This window comes from Loxodonta africana, chromosome 3 (genome assembly GCF_030014295.1).
Source record: "Loxodonta africana isolate mLoxAfr1 chromosome 3, mLoxAfr1.hap2, whole genome shotgun sequence".
In the NCBI taxonomy this organism is placed as follows: Eukaryota; Metazoa; Chordata; class Mammalia; order Proboscidea; family Elephantidae; genus Loxodonta; species Loxodonta africana.
The window spans coordinates 156301292-156314902 of NC_087344.1; positions in this window are offsets into that span (position 1 = coordinate 156301292).

The window sequence follows — 13611 nt, forward strand, 5'->3', positions numbered from 1 at the left end:
GCTCACAGGCTTTTAAGACCCCAGATGCTACTCACCAAAGTAGAATGTAGAACATCTTCTTTATAAACTATATTATGCCAATTGAGCTAGATGTTCCCCAAGACCATGGTCCCCACAGCCCTCAGTCCACCATTCAGTCCTTCTGGGAGTTTGGATGTATCTATGGAGCTTCCATGACCTTGCCTTGGACAAGTTGTGCTGGCTTCCTTGGTACAGTGATATTTAGATTGGGATTGTATTGAGCATACAGCTTAACCTGGGGAAGAACTGACATATTTAGAATATTGAGTTTTTAATCCATGAATATAGTATACCCATTCATTTTTTTAGATCTTCTTTAATTTCTCTCAATACTACTTTTAACAAATGTCACAATCATGTAAACAACAATAAACGAAGGTATAGAATATTCCCATCTCCTGATAAAGTCTCCTTGTGATTCCTTGTAATGAATTTGATTTCTACCCCCTCTTCTTTAGTAGTTTTCAGTTTAGAGTTCTGACACAATTTCGTTAGATCTATTCTTGGCATTTGATTTTTGTTTTAAATAACACTTTATTTTATATTTTTCTACTTTTTTTTGATTGCTGCCTTATAGAAATAAGATTTTTTTTTATATTAACTTCACATGAAATGACCTTGCTGAACACAAGTTCTGTGGATCAAAAAGTAAATTCTAGATAATAGCCTTAGTCTTTAACAAATGAACAAATTTATAAAGTAACTGTCTGGATAAGTAAAAGTTTAGCCCACTAGTGGAAGATCTAGCCCTGGTGGCACAGGGGTTAAAAAGCTCAGCTGTTAACTGAAATATCGGTGCTTTGAACTCACCAGCCACTCCTAGGGAGAAAGATGTGACAGTCTGGTTCCATAGGTTACAGCCTTGGATATGCTAGGGGATTGTTCTACTCTGTCCTACAGGGTCATTATGAGACAGAATTGACTCGACATAGGTGGATTTAGTGGAAGATCACATGGTTAGGAAATGATGAAGTCAGAACCCATAATTTTATGTCCATTTAGTATTCCAGATACTTGATATCATAGTAAATGATCACTTTATAAATTTACATTATTTTTTCCCACCTATTTATTGTGTCTCCTCCACTAGAATGCCAGCTTCATAATGGCAGGGGTCTTGTCTATATTTTTCTCTTTTGTACCCCAGTACCTAGGCTAGTGTCCAGCACACAGAAGATGCTAAGTAAGTATATATTGCATGTTGAATGAATAAATTACATTATACTGCCCTGCATCATCATATTGTCTAAAAGTTTTCCTCTTTTAAGTGTACAGGAAACAGGCATGTATAGGTGATGGAACTGCTTCCAAGAGATATATGTGGTATATGTGGTTGTATGGCCCAAAAAAACCTCTTTACTCTGCAAGAATTTCCACAAGTGGTCTGCCTCAGTTCCTGAGGTTTTCATAACTGCAAATCTTTCAAAGGGACTTTTTGCAATTGCTGCAGCCTATCTGGGATAAGTCTCTATAATACTGCATTAGCTTCCTAGGGCTGCTGTAAGAAGATACCACAAATTGGGTGGCTTATAGAAACAGAAATTTATGGTCTCACAGGAGGGTGAGAGTCTGAGATCAGGGTGTCAATTGCGTTGATTCCTTTTGAGCCTTTGAGGGAGAACCTGTTCCATGCCTCTGTCCTAGCTTTTGGTAGGCCTTGTGTGGCTTGCAGCTACAGCATCACATGGCGACCTTCCTGTATCTCTGTGAATCTTTTCTTCTCCTGTTTCATAAGGACACTAGCCATATAGGATTAGGTTCCACCCTACTCCAGTACAGGTAGTCCCCAACTTATGAAGGAGTTCTGTTTGAATGACTCTGTCGTAAGTTGGTTCTGACATGAGTCAAATACCTCTTTTTTTTTTCATTTCATCATTATTGACTCTTATTATCAGTATTTTTATAAATATAAATCTGACCTATATTTGTCTTTGGGGGTTGGAAACATTACATCTAAACTTATATAAAAAAAATACATACATACATAAATACAAAAATACACAAAAATTTACTGTGACGATGAAGAAGAGTTGCATAATGTTGGCATTTTGTCAGTTATAATAATAATTCAAAAAAGGTTGCAGCAGAACATCAACAGGGAACGGCCAGAAAGTCAAGTCAGATTCAGAAGAGGATGTGGAATATGGGATATCATTGCTGAAGTTGGATGGATCTTGGCTGAAAGGAGGGAATACCAGAAAGACATTTACCTGTGTTTTATTGACTATGCAAAGCATTTGACTGTGTGGATCATAACAAATTATGGATAACATTGCAAAGAACAGGAATCCCAGAACACTAAATTGTGCTCATGCAGAATCTTTATGTAGACGAAAGAGGCAGTCATTTGACCAGAACAAGGGGATACTGCATGAATTAAAATCAGCAAAGGTGTGTATCAGGGTTGTATCTTTTCACCGTACTTATTCAAGCTGTGTAATGAGCAAATAACCAGAGAAACTGGACTATACAAAAAAGAACGTGCCATCAGGATTGGAGGGAGATTCATTAACAACCTTCGATATGCAGATAACGCAACCTTGCTTGCTAAAAGCAAGTAGGACTTGAAGCACTTACTGATGAAGATCAAAGACTACAGCCTTCAGTATCGATTACACCTCAACATAAACAAAACAAAAATCCTCACAACTGGACCAATAAGCAACATCATGATAAACGGAGAAAAGATTTAAGTTGTCAAGGATTTTATTTTACTTGGATCTGTAACCAATGCTCATGGAAGTAGCAGTCAAGAAATCAAACGACATATTGCACTGGGCAAATCTGCTACAAAAGACCTCTTTAAAGCTTTGAAAAGCATAGATGTCACTTTGAGGACTAAGGTGTGCCTGACCCAAGCCATGTTATTTTCAGTTGTCTCATATGCATGAGAAGGCTGGACTATGAATAAAGAAGACAGAAGAAGAATTGATGCCTTTGAATTATGATGTTGGTAAAAAATATTGATATACCATGGAATGTCAGAAGAATGAACAAGTCTGTTTTGGAAAAAGTACAGCCAGAGTGCTTCGAAGTGAGGATGGTGAGACTTTGTGTTACCTACTTTCGACATGTTATCAGTATGGACCATTCCCTGGAGAAGGACATCACGCTTGGTAAGGTAGAGAGTCAGGGAAAAAGAGGAAGACCCTCAATGAGATGGATTGACACAGTGGTTGCAACAGTGGGCTTAAACATAGCAATGATTGTGAGCATGGTTCAGGACTGAGCAGTGTTTTGTTCTGTTGCACATAGGGTCCCTATGAGTCGGAACCAACTCAACAGAACATTACAGCGACAAAAGTGATAACTCCACTTGTGGACGGTTCTGGATCATCTGGATTATCCCTGGGCATGGAGATAGAGCTTCTAGTTGGAAAATTAGTGAGAGTTGTCTGTATGATCCCTTTCTTTTGTTTTCTTCATGTATTTCATGGTAACATCTCACTGCTTCCGGCATCTGCCTATTGCTTTAGCAAAATGATCAGCATTTTGTTTTATGCTTTCAAGCAATTTACGCCTCTGATTTAGTTTAGAAAAAAAACCTTAGCTAATCCTTTCACTGTAAAATTTTTTGACAACTTTTGTCCTTCCTTTTCTTCATTATTTCTTTCTTCTTCAGCATGTCTTTCCTCTTTAAAATCTATTAAGCCCTTATCAGTCAATTCCCCTTCTTTGTGATGTACGAGCTGTGTTTTACTGGTGATATCAAATTCTAAATTCAGTGTTCTTGTCATATGGACAACTTTTCCACCAGTGTCTTTTGTCATATTATCCTAATCAAATGCTTGGAACATGTTCATATAACTCATAATTTTTTTTCCAAAATCCCTGCATGCATTTTTCCATAACTTCCTCCCAGGAAGATGCAATGTTACAGATACACTGAAGAAAAAAATGAACAGTCGTAAGTGTGGTTTGTTGTAACTAGAATATGTCTTAAGTCAGGGACTACCTGCATAACCTTATATTAACCTAACCAATAACATCTTCGAAGTGTCCATTTGCAAATAAGGTCACATTCACAGGAAGCAGAGAATAAGACTTGTATATATCTTTTGGGGGGACATAATTCAATCCACAACACTTATTCAGAAATGCTCTTTGAAATAAGAGTTCATCTGTTCAACTTTTTGGCACATACCGTCAACCGTCCCGGAGGAGAGGCATGAAACCTGAACCTTTAAGGGGAATAACCACACAGACTAATCTTGCCCTTGCCCTAGCACCCACAATCATCTTCCTTCTTTTAACAGATTTTCTTTGAAGGATGGATTCTATTGATTCCAGTGGTCCACTTGAATTTGGGTACCTTTCAATATGTAACTGTATGTCTGACTCTGCCATGAGTCCTGTACTCCATTTTTAGTTCTTGGGTATCATTTGTATTTCTCTCTAATGTTCTGTTGGGGTCTTACCATGACCTACCTTCTGCGCTGGCTTCTTACCTTCCCATCTGTCATGAATGTCTATGCCCACCATGCTTTATCACAGGGCTGAGATAACAAAAGAGAGTTGTCAGAAAATACGTAAGTTCCTGGAGAGAATTTCAGTACCTTAATAGTTGCTGCCATGTTGAAAATACCAGTTTAATTGAAACAAGATCTCAATCCCCAATTTTTGTACCAAATTTCAGGACTTAACAAATCTGCTTGGCAAGTCAAAATTCTCATTCTGTGCCTTTCCTATTCTATTACCAGAAAATATGGGTTATTGTCTTCTGCAGTATAACAATTTGTGTATTTCAAGACAGTAAGTTAACACTCAATTTCCTCTTTTCCATATTGTATAATCCCAGTATCTTTACCATTTTCATGTAAATCTGATCTTCTGATCTCATTCATCATGTTTGTAATTATTCTCAGAAGTGCTTTGAAATGGACTACACCTAGTCATTCAGTTGAGCCAATATTTTCAGGTTTCAAAGCAGTCATTTCAGCTGTAAATTTACTTTAGGCATCTCCCTTCATTTATGTATATATGTGAATTGGTTTTCATGGGTCATACAATTTTTCTACCTTTCCTTTTTCCAAGAATGAAGCCTTGAATGAGCCCCAGGCACATGTGTGCTCTATGTGAATATGGAATGTTACGTAGTTGAATAAACACAGCTGCACTTATTAAATTGCATAACCACACAAATACACATACCCGCGCATGCACACACACACCCTGATGTACAAAAAATATCCAGATAAATCCCAACAAGGTGTTTATTTGAAGGGGTATGGTGTGGTCACTCAAGTATGTTCTTTTGCTTGGTTTATTAGGTTTTTGTGTAGTTTGGTGACATAAACACCATGCCCTTTTAAGGGACCTTTATATAGCACAGCTCTTTCCTATTTTCATCCTTTATATTGCCTTCTCTTCTGTTCCAAGAAACGAAAACAAACCACATGACTCCATACAAGTCCTGTGCGAATGAGATGGGACAATAGCCAATAATGGCAAAATAAGAAAACTATTTTGGAAATGTGAGAACACTGTGTAAAGCCATGTAAAGATTTAAGTTTTTTCTCTCTGTGTTTTTTAAATCAATATTGTATACAAATTGACGGGGGAAAGAACACATTTTGATGTATTTCCTGCGCTTCTGTCAATTTTCAGATGAGTTAAACACTCATGAGAAAAGTGATTGAGCACCTATTATATATATTTCATTCCTCCAAAGAGGTAATCTGTTTACTCTACCGGGTTATAATTTATCATTTTTTCTTGTCTATCTTTCTTTACTTGGTTATGAATAAGAACCACTGCTTCATTAATCTGTTGTATTCCCAGTGAGAAGCATAGTCCTTGGAACAATTAAAAAGAAAGTCATGCTGAATGAATGAATTCTGCTAGAATCTCAAAGCCAGCTCACAATAGAGGCAACAGGCTGCAGACAGTGTAAAAAAAACTTTTGTCTTCACCACTGTAATAAAACTGCTCTTGTCAAGATCACTAATAACCTCCATAGTGTTACATACAATGGTCAATCATCTGTCCCTTATCTTATTCAGCCTCTCAGTGAAACTTGGTGGAGTAGATCACTTTACCTCACCAGCTATCCTTTTGCAGTTTCCTTTGCTGGATCTTCCTCTTCTTGCTGATCACTAAATTTTGTTTTCCAAAGCTTAGAGCTCAAATTTCTTATTTTCTCAGTAAATACTCAATCCTCTGGTACTCCTATCCAAACCCAAAGATTTTAATACCATCTATGCCCTGATGACTTTCAAATTTATATTTTCATCTCTCCCTAAACTCCATACTCATGCATCCCACTGTCTACATGACAGTTCCAATCGTATGTCTAATAGAAATGTTAATTTTGCCATAGCCCATAACCAAAATCTATTTTGTCCCTCCCTACATGCTTTTCTCCTAACACTTCCCTATTTCTCCAAATAGGAATAAATAAGTTTACCTCAATAATGTACCTTAGTAAATTCATCCAATTGTTCAGTTCAAAAATCTTGGGCTCATCATTTATTGCTCCCGTTCTTTTACAGCCCAGATCCAATCCTGCTGACTCTGTCTTCAAAATGTATATAGAATCCAAGAAAATCTCACCATCTTTATTGCTACCAGTCTACTCCAAACCATGATCTTCTTTCTTCTCACCTACTTCAACTGATTTCTCTCTGTATTCCTGCTGTCTTCATTATATTGTGCTGCTATAACAGAAATACCACAAGTGGATGACTTTAACAGAGAGAAAATTATTCTCTCACAGTCTAGTAGGCTAGAAGTCCAAATTCAGGGTGTCAGCTCCAGGGGAAGGCTTTCTGTCTCTGTTGACTCTGGGGGAAGTTCCTTGTCATCAATCTTCCCCTGGACTAGGAGCTTCTCAGCACAGGGACCCCAGGTCCAAAGGATGTACTCTTCTCCCAGCATTACTTTCTTGGTGGTATGAGGACCCCTGTCTCTCTGCTCGCTTCTCCCTTTTATATCTCAAAAGAAATTGGTTTAAATTGTAGATTAGTCTTGTAGATTGTGTTAACATAACTGCCACTAATTCCATCTTATTAGCATCATAGAGATAGGATTTACAACACATAGGAAAATCCTATCAGATGACAAAATGGTGGACAATCACATAAAACTAGGAATTATGACCTAACCAAGCTGACAGATATTTTTGGGGGACACAATTCAATTCATGACACTCGCTTTTCCACTTCCCAAAGTTTACCGTATACATAATAGTCAGGTTTTTTTTTTTTTAAAGCATAAGTCAAATTATGTCAGTTCTCTGCTCAAAACCTTCCAAAGTCCTCTCGTCTCACTTAGAGTACAATCCAAAGTTCTTACCATGGGCTTCAAGGCTCTACATTTTTTGTTCCTGACTCCCTCTGACCTCATTGCCTAACTCTCACCACTCACTCACTTAGCTCCAACCACACTGGCCTCGTTACTCTTCCTTGAATTTGCCAATCATGTTCTGACCTCAGAGCTTTTGAACTTGCTGTTTTCCTGTAATTCTCTTCTTTTGGAATGCACATGGCTTACTCTGTCACTTCAGTTGATGTTAAATTGTCATTTTTGTGACTACTCTGCTTAAAATAACCTGCCTTATTCTCTATCTTTTTGTCCTGCTTTAATTATTCTCTTAGTATCTGCCACTTGTTGTTGTCGTTTGCCATTAAATATCTTGGTGGTTTTTTTTATGGTTTGTCCTTTCCATTAGAATGTGAACTCCGTGATTGCAAGGAACTGGTCAGATTTATTCTCTGCTGTTTCTTGGGGACTGGATCAGTGTCTGGAAGATTGTATTTACTCATAAATATTTGTTATATAAAAGAATGAAATACAAGTTTATCAGGCACTTATTGCCCTGGAATATGGTTTAAGTAGTCCTTTGGGGCCTTAAGAAATGATCTCTGCCAGTATTCCTTGATATACAATGTTGAATCTTGGCAAATAAGTGGGTAAATTTACAAAAAAATCACAAATCTTCCTGGAAGGAGAAGCAAAGAGACTCCTTTGAAGTTCAATTTTATTGTTAGGAACAACCTGATTGAGGGTCACTGGAAGAAAATGATGTTAAGAGATCCAAAATTAAATCCATAAGGACAGAAGGAGGATTCCGGTGTTTGCTGGAGTTTTGGAAGGGGAAATTTTAAAATCCCAGCTTGTGGCTGAAGCTAAAAGTTTGAGTGGGCCAAGCCACCCTAGTATAACTGACATGCCTTGGGAAGAATACTGATCTTGGACATGTAAGCTACACACAACCATGACCTTGAGTCCAAAGTATACAACACCCTCTAAGCAAAAAAGGGAGCAGCAGAAGCAATGGCAGCTGAAAATGGCAGATTTCCAGTTCTTTCGCTGTCTGGCATTTGGAAATATGATTGATTCCTTTCAATCAAAAAAGTATTCAGGTTTGTTGAATAATTTGGATGGGAGAACTTAGAAAACTATAAAGCCGATGCATTTATATCTTTGCTTTTGTTCTCCAAAAAACTCAGAGTCTTAGGTAATGTCCAAATATTGGAATCAGGTAAAATACCAGTGTATTAAAGATCTTTTAAAAATTATTTTAATATCTATTATATTTTTATTTTATGTCTTATTACTTATTCATTTCAGTCTAAAAGTCCATTAAATCCTTTGGAAGTTAGCATGGCACAAAATGCAAGTAAACAGACTTGGCATCAACAGTATACAAGATAATTTATATGACCGTCCTACTTATAATTTTTTCAAAGTCAAATGGAAAGTCAGTGGCAGAGCCAGAAGTCAGATTTTAGACCTCATAACGGAGTGTGCATTTCATACATTTTTACTGGTCTTTCACGTGGAATTCCAAGTCTGTATTTTATTCAGCAACTTCTCTTGACTACAACACATTTTATTATGCCATCAACGAAAAGCTATTTAGAGATGTATAGCATCCCTGTTAATGCAACATAACACCTATGGCAATAGAAGCCTCGTAATTGTTAGCAATAAATCTCACAGCCTTGATTTCATAATTTCACAGGAGTGAAGAAAAATGGGTTTTTATATAGTTCTTAATGTGGAAACCACTTAAGTGGCCCATTAAGGTAGGGAATGTCAGCCTTCCAAGGTCTGAACCACAGGTTTCCACGTGAACAGTAAGGCCATGTCTGTATATTGCAGCAAAATCATCCATGGCATAGTTGACTCAAAACTGAGACCCCCTTGTTGAGAGAATGGGTATCAATTGGTGGCATACGGTGATTCATATGACCTTCCAGACCTCCAGAATGTCCAGGCTGTCTAAAACGTTTTATTGTTGTCATCCAGTTTTAATCTATTTGAAGCAAAACTCTGCCATGCTATGGGCAATGATAAGATGAAAAAGTCTATATTTGACATTAATGCAAAGTAAAGCAAGAGAAGGAAATAATCATAAAACTGTATTTGGTCATATGGGTTTTGAAGAGAAAAATAGATGAATAGATTGGTAAATAAAATAGTTGAATAAGGGATGAAAGAAGGAGAAAAAGGAAAAGCATTCAGTGTGCCTGAGAAGAACACTGTCATTGATAAACGGCAATAAACTCTAGGTTTTAATCAGTTACATCTATTCTGATTCTAATTCTGTTTTTTCCCAGGCTTCTGAAATCTACCTCTACTTATAGTTTAAGGTCTTCTTCACGATATTTATCTGTTTTTATTAAGCTTTATTAAGTAGTTATCTCTTTTGAATCACCCTTTTCAAAATCCCAGAAAAATGAGTCGTTGCTTAAACGATCAACAGCAACAGTCAGTACCAGAAACAACAAGCAGGCCTTTTCATTGTGTCCAAAATAAAGAAATCAAGAGAGAATATATTCATACAAGTTTTTTTTTTTTTTTAAAGAAAACAAGATAATTAATAAATAAGTTTAATGGGGGGGAAGGTTACTCAAACAAAATATTTGAAATAATTCTCTAACCCCAAACAATTATTCATTCGGTCATTCAAGTGTTTTTGAGCACCCGCTCAATGGTAAATCCAGTGTTGGATTCTAGAAGACACAAACTCTGGTCTGTATCCTACAGCCTTACATAGTGAGAGAGGCAGACCTGTAAATGATTAAGGAAAAGTAATAATAAAATGGAGCCCTGGTGGCTTAGTGGTTAAAAGCTTGCCTGCTAACCAAAAGGTCGGCCGTTTGAATCCACCAGCCACTCCTTGGAAACCCTATGAGGCAGTTCTACTCTGTCCTATGAGTCTGGTACTGACTGTTGCTGACTGAATGAAATAATCCATTCCATTCCTTCTCAAATTTTAACATATATATGAAGCATATGAAGCATATACAGATCTTGTAAAAATACAGATTCTGACTCAGTCAGTCTGGAAAGGGACCTGAGATTCTGCATCTCTAAAAAGCTCCTAGGAGATGCCGATGTTGCTGGCCCGTGAATCTTACCTTTAGTAACAAAAAATGTGCTCAATGAGTAGAATTGATATCACAGGAGAATACTAGAGCGAATGGCTTCTGCAGTATATTGCAATCACTTCTCAGTAGTATAATTTTGTATATATTATCTATTTGAATCTTACTTTTGTTATCTTTTAAGTAAGGACAATGATACCCACCTCATTGTTATGTGAACCAAATGACATAATAAGTGTGAAAATATTTTATAACTTGAAAGTATTCTGCAGATATAATCTCTTTTTATCACCATTATTATTAGATGTTCAAGAGAGCAGACAATTGATGAGGAGGATCTTTCTGTGTTGTATATAATAAATGTATTAGCAAACTAATGCAAATGAACATCCTGATATATGAAGCCTGAATGAAGTGGTAACTAGGACGTACAGACATAGACGTGTAGCATGTTCTTTAACGACCAAAGCAGCTAAATACGTGACCCTATTTGCATGGTTTACAACAGGATACTCTTTCTTTGTAGCATGTTAATTATTATTTACAAGGTCATAGTAAAAACTGAGATGCCCTTTTATAACAAAGGCCCATAGCCAATGTTTTATGGACAGCACACACACAAAGAAGTTGGGAATGATGATTTATAGATCAGGAAATAACACTTAATCAACTTTCCCGGCGTCTCAAGCCACACTGGACAGTTTTGCACCACCTTTGGGTTGACGGCTCCATCTGTATTAATGGTCATACCTTTGCAGGCTGAAATAGGATATGCACACTTCTGAAGGTGCTGTCTGGGAATTCTCCCAGACTGGGAGGCCAGGGGCAAACTACTGCTGCCTGTCTGTCAGAAGCATCATGTGTTCTGTACTCAAACACAGTCCCTGGCATTCACCATCACAGGACAGAGGGTCTAACTCTATTCCCATACCTCATGGCCACTCCCTTCTCAGGTGCATGATGTCACAGGCAATTGAGAAACATTTATACATTTATGTTTTCATTTACCGTGGGCCAAAGTATTGGATGTGCCCAGACTCTATGAGATTTAAAAAGCTTGAAAAATGGATTCTGAGAAGAGACACAAGCATTTGATAAATATGAATATATACTAAACATAAAAAAAAGTATAAGCATAGTGAAAAAGAGAAAGGAAATCCAAGGGTGACTTAATACACTTCCTTACTCGAAGCTTAGACTCAACCCCACATCATATCTAAATTTTCTTTTGTTTATATTCTTCTAGGAATTCACTTTTATTCACCTTATAACATGTATTTAATTCTATCCTATGTGAAACTATTTTATTACTTATTTCATCTAGCAGGGTGTTTTGATCTATGCCTTACTCATCCCGGTTACCTCCCAAAGTAACAACAGTGATTTCTTCTAATAATTGTTTGTTGAATAAATGAATGGTGAATGAATAAACCACCAGTGAACCCATACAATTAACATGGGTTTAGGAAGTCCCACTGTTTTTTTCCCTATGCCTGATAATGTATATTGTATTTCTTTCTTTTTTTTTTTTTTAATTGGGAAGTCCCACGTTTTAAGGGCATAGAAACTGTAGTGGAGGAGACTAGGACTCAGTACTGTCTATAATAGTCTCTGATTATCATGGTATTCACATATGGAATTATTTACAGACATTCAGAATTTTTTCTGAGAAAAGTATCAAATTTACTTTCGAGAAAACTTCTACATGGGCAAGTTGAGACCTTCCATTAAATCAAGGATACATGCTTGCCTCTGAATTTATCGTAACAAAACATCTTTGCCATTCCAGTACTTAGTACCTCTGAGGACGTGGCTCTTTTCTAAAACAGAAATAAGTTACCCACTCTTCAGTTTCTCCCAAGGGAATTCAGTCTTGATTTGTCACTAGTTGGTTGCCTCTCTGGTACAGTTGATATATGAGATGCTTGAGTCAGCTATTCCCACGTCCATCCACCTGCCACACTTAAACTGGTCTGTCAGTGGTCCCCAATGATCTCATTATTGCTAAGTCTGAAGGACACCTTTCAAACGTTATCTAACTAGGCTTATCTGCAGCAGTTTATCTGGTTGACCAGTCTCTCTGTCTTGAAAGTCTGTTTTTTCTCACTTCTTCTTATACCATACTCTCCTAGTTTTCCTCCTTCCAGACTGCTCCTTCTCAGTCTGCTTTTCCTTTATCCTTTCTTATGTATTGATGTTTCCCAGGAGTTTACCCTCCCTTCTTCTCTCCTTCTCAACCTACACACTACTCTGGATTCCCTCATCTTCTCGCAAGGTTTCGAGTATCTTGGCTTGATCCTGTTGTCATATGTAATGTCTCCAGATTTAGTTGATGCTGTATATTCCATTTCTAAAATGTAGCTAAAACCTGTGTGAGGAAAACTCAGTGTCAAAACAGAAAATAAAAACAACAGCAACTATGACAACGACAAAAAGGCATGGTATCAGGTCTGGAAGCGTGCAGCCATCTCCTATCCAAGGTTAGAAATTTATACAAACTTGCTTGATGATCTGTCCACACCACTCCCTCCCCATAATCTATTCTTCTTCTTTCAAATTAAATATTTTATTAAAACAGCAGTTTAAAAATGATGGGCAGTATACTCTGTTCACTTTCATATAACAAGAAATATTAACAGTGGTTATTATTTAAGCATGACAGTAAAATTAGAGCAGTAGGTTTAGATAATTGATATTATAGGCAACCAATGTCACAAAACAATCCGTGTATTAATCATTTAATGAGAAACTAATGTGCTCTCTAAACCTTCATCTAAAGTACAGTAAAAAAAAAAAAATCAATTTTGCAGAATTCGATCAGATTTCTACTTTATCTCTCCTGAGTAAATTATATGGGAATTTCCTAAATTGTCCGATTATACTTTTTTTTTTTTGGCAGCTTCAGCAGTGTTCACATTAAAAAAAGCCCAGTGCGGTCAAGTCAATTCTGACTCATAGCGACCCTAAAGGGCAGGGTAGAACTGCCCCGTAGAGTGTTCACATACACAGTTCAAAACCTGTTCTTTCCTTTACCCTCCCTGAGCTACTCCCTGAACTTTGCCTGGACTCCAGTGTTGGGAAGCCTGACAAGCACTCCTTTCTAGCCAGGAGAGGTTGTCATCAAGTTTCTCAGAAAATTTTCACCATTCAGAAAGGGTTTATGCTGTACCAAAAGAATTCACCTTAGGGCCCTTTCAAATAACCAACTCTCCAAGGAAATTTAATATCTGATTCAATTAATCAAAATTAGATTAAC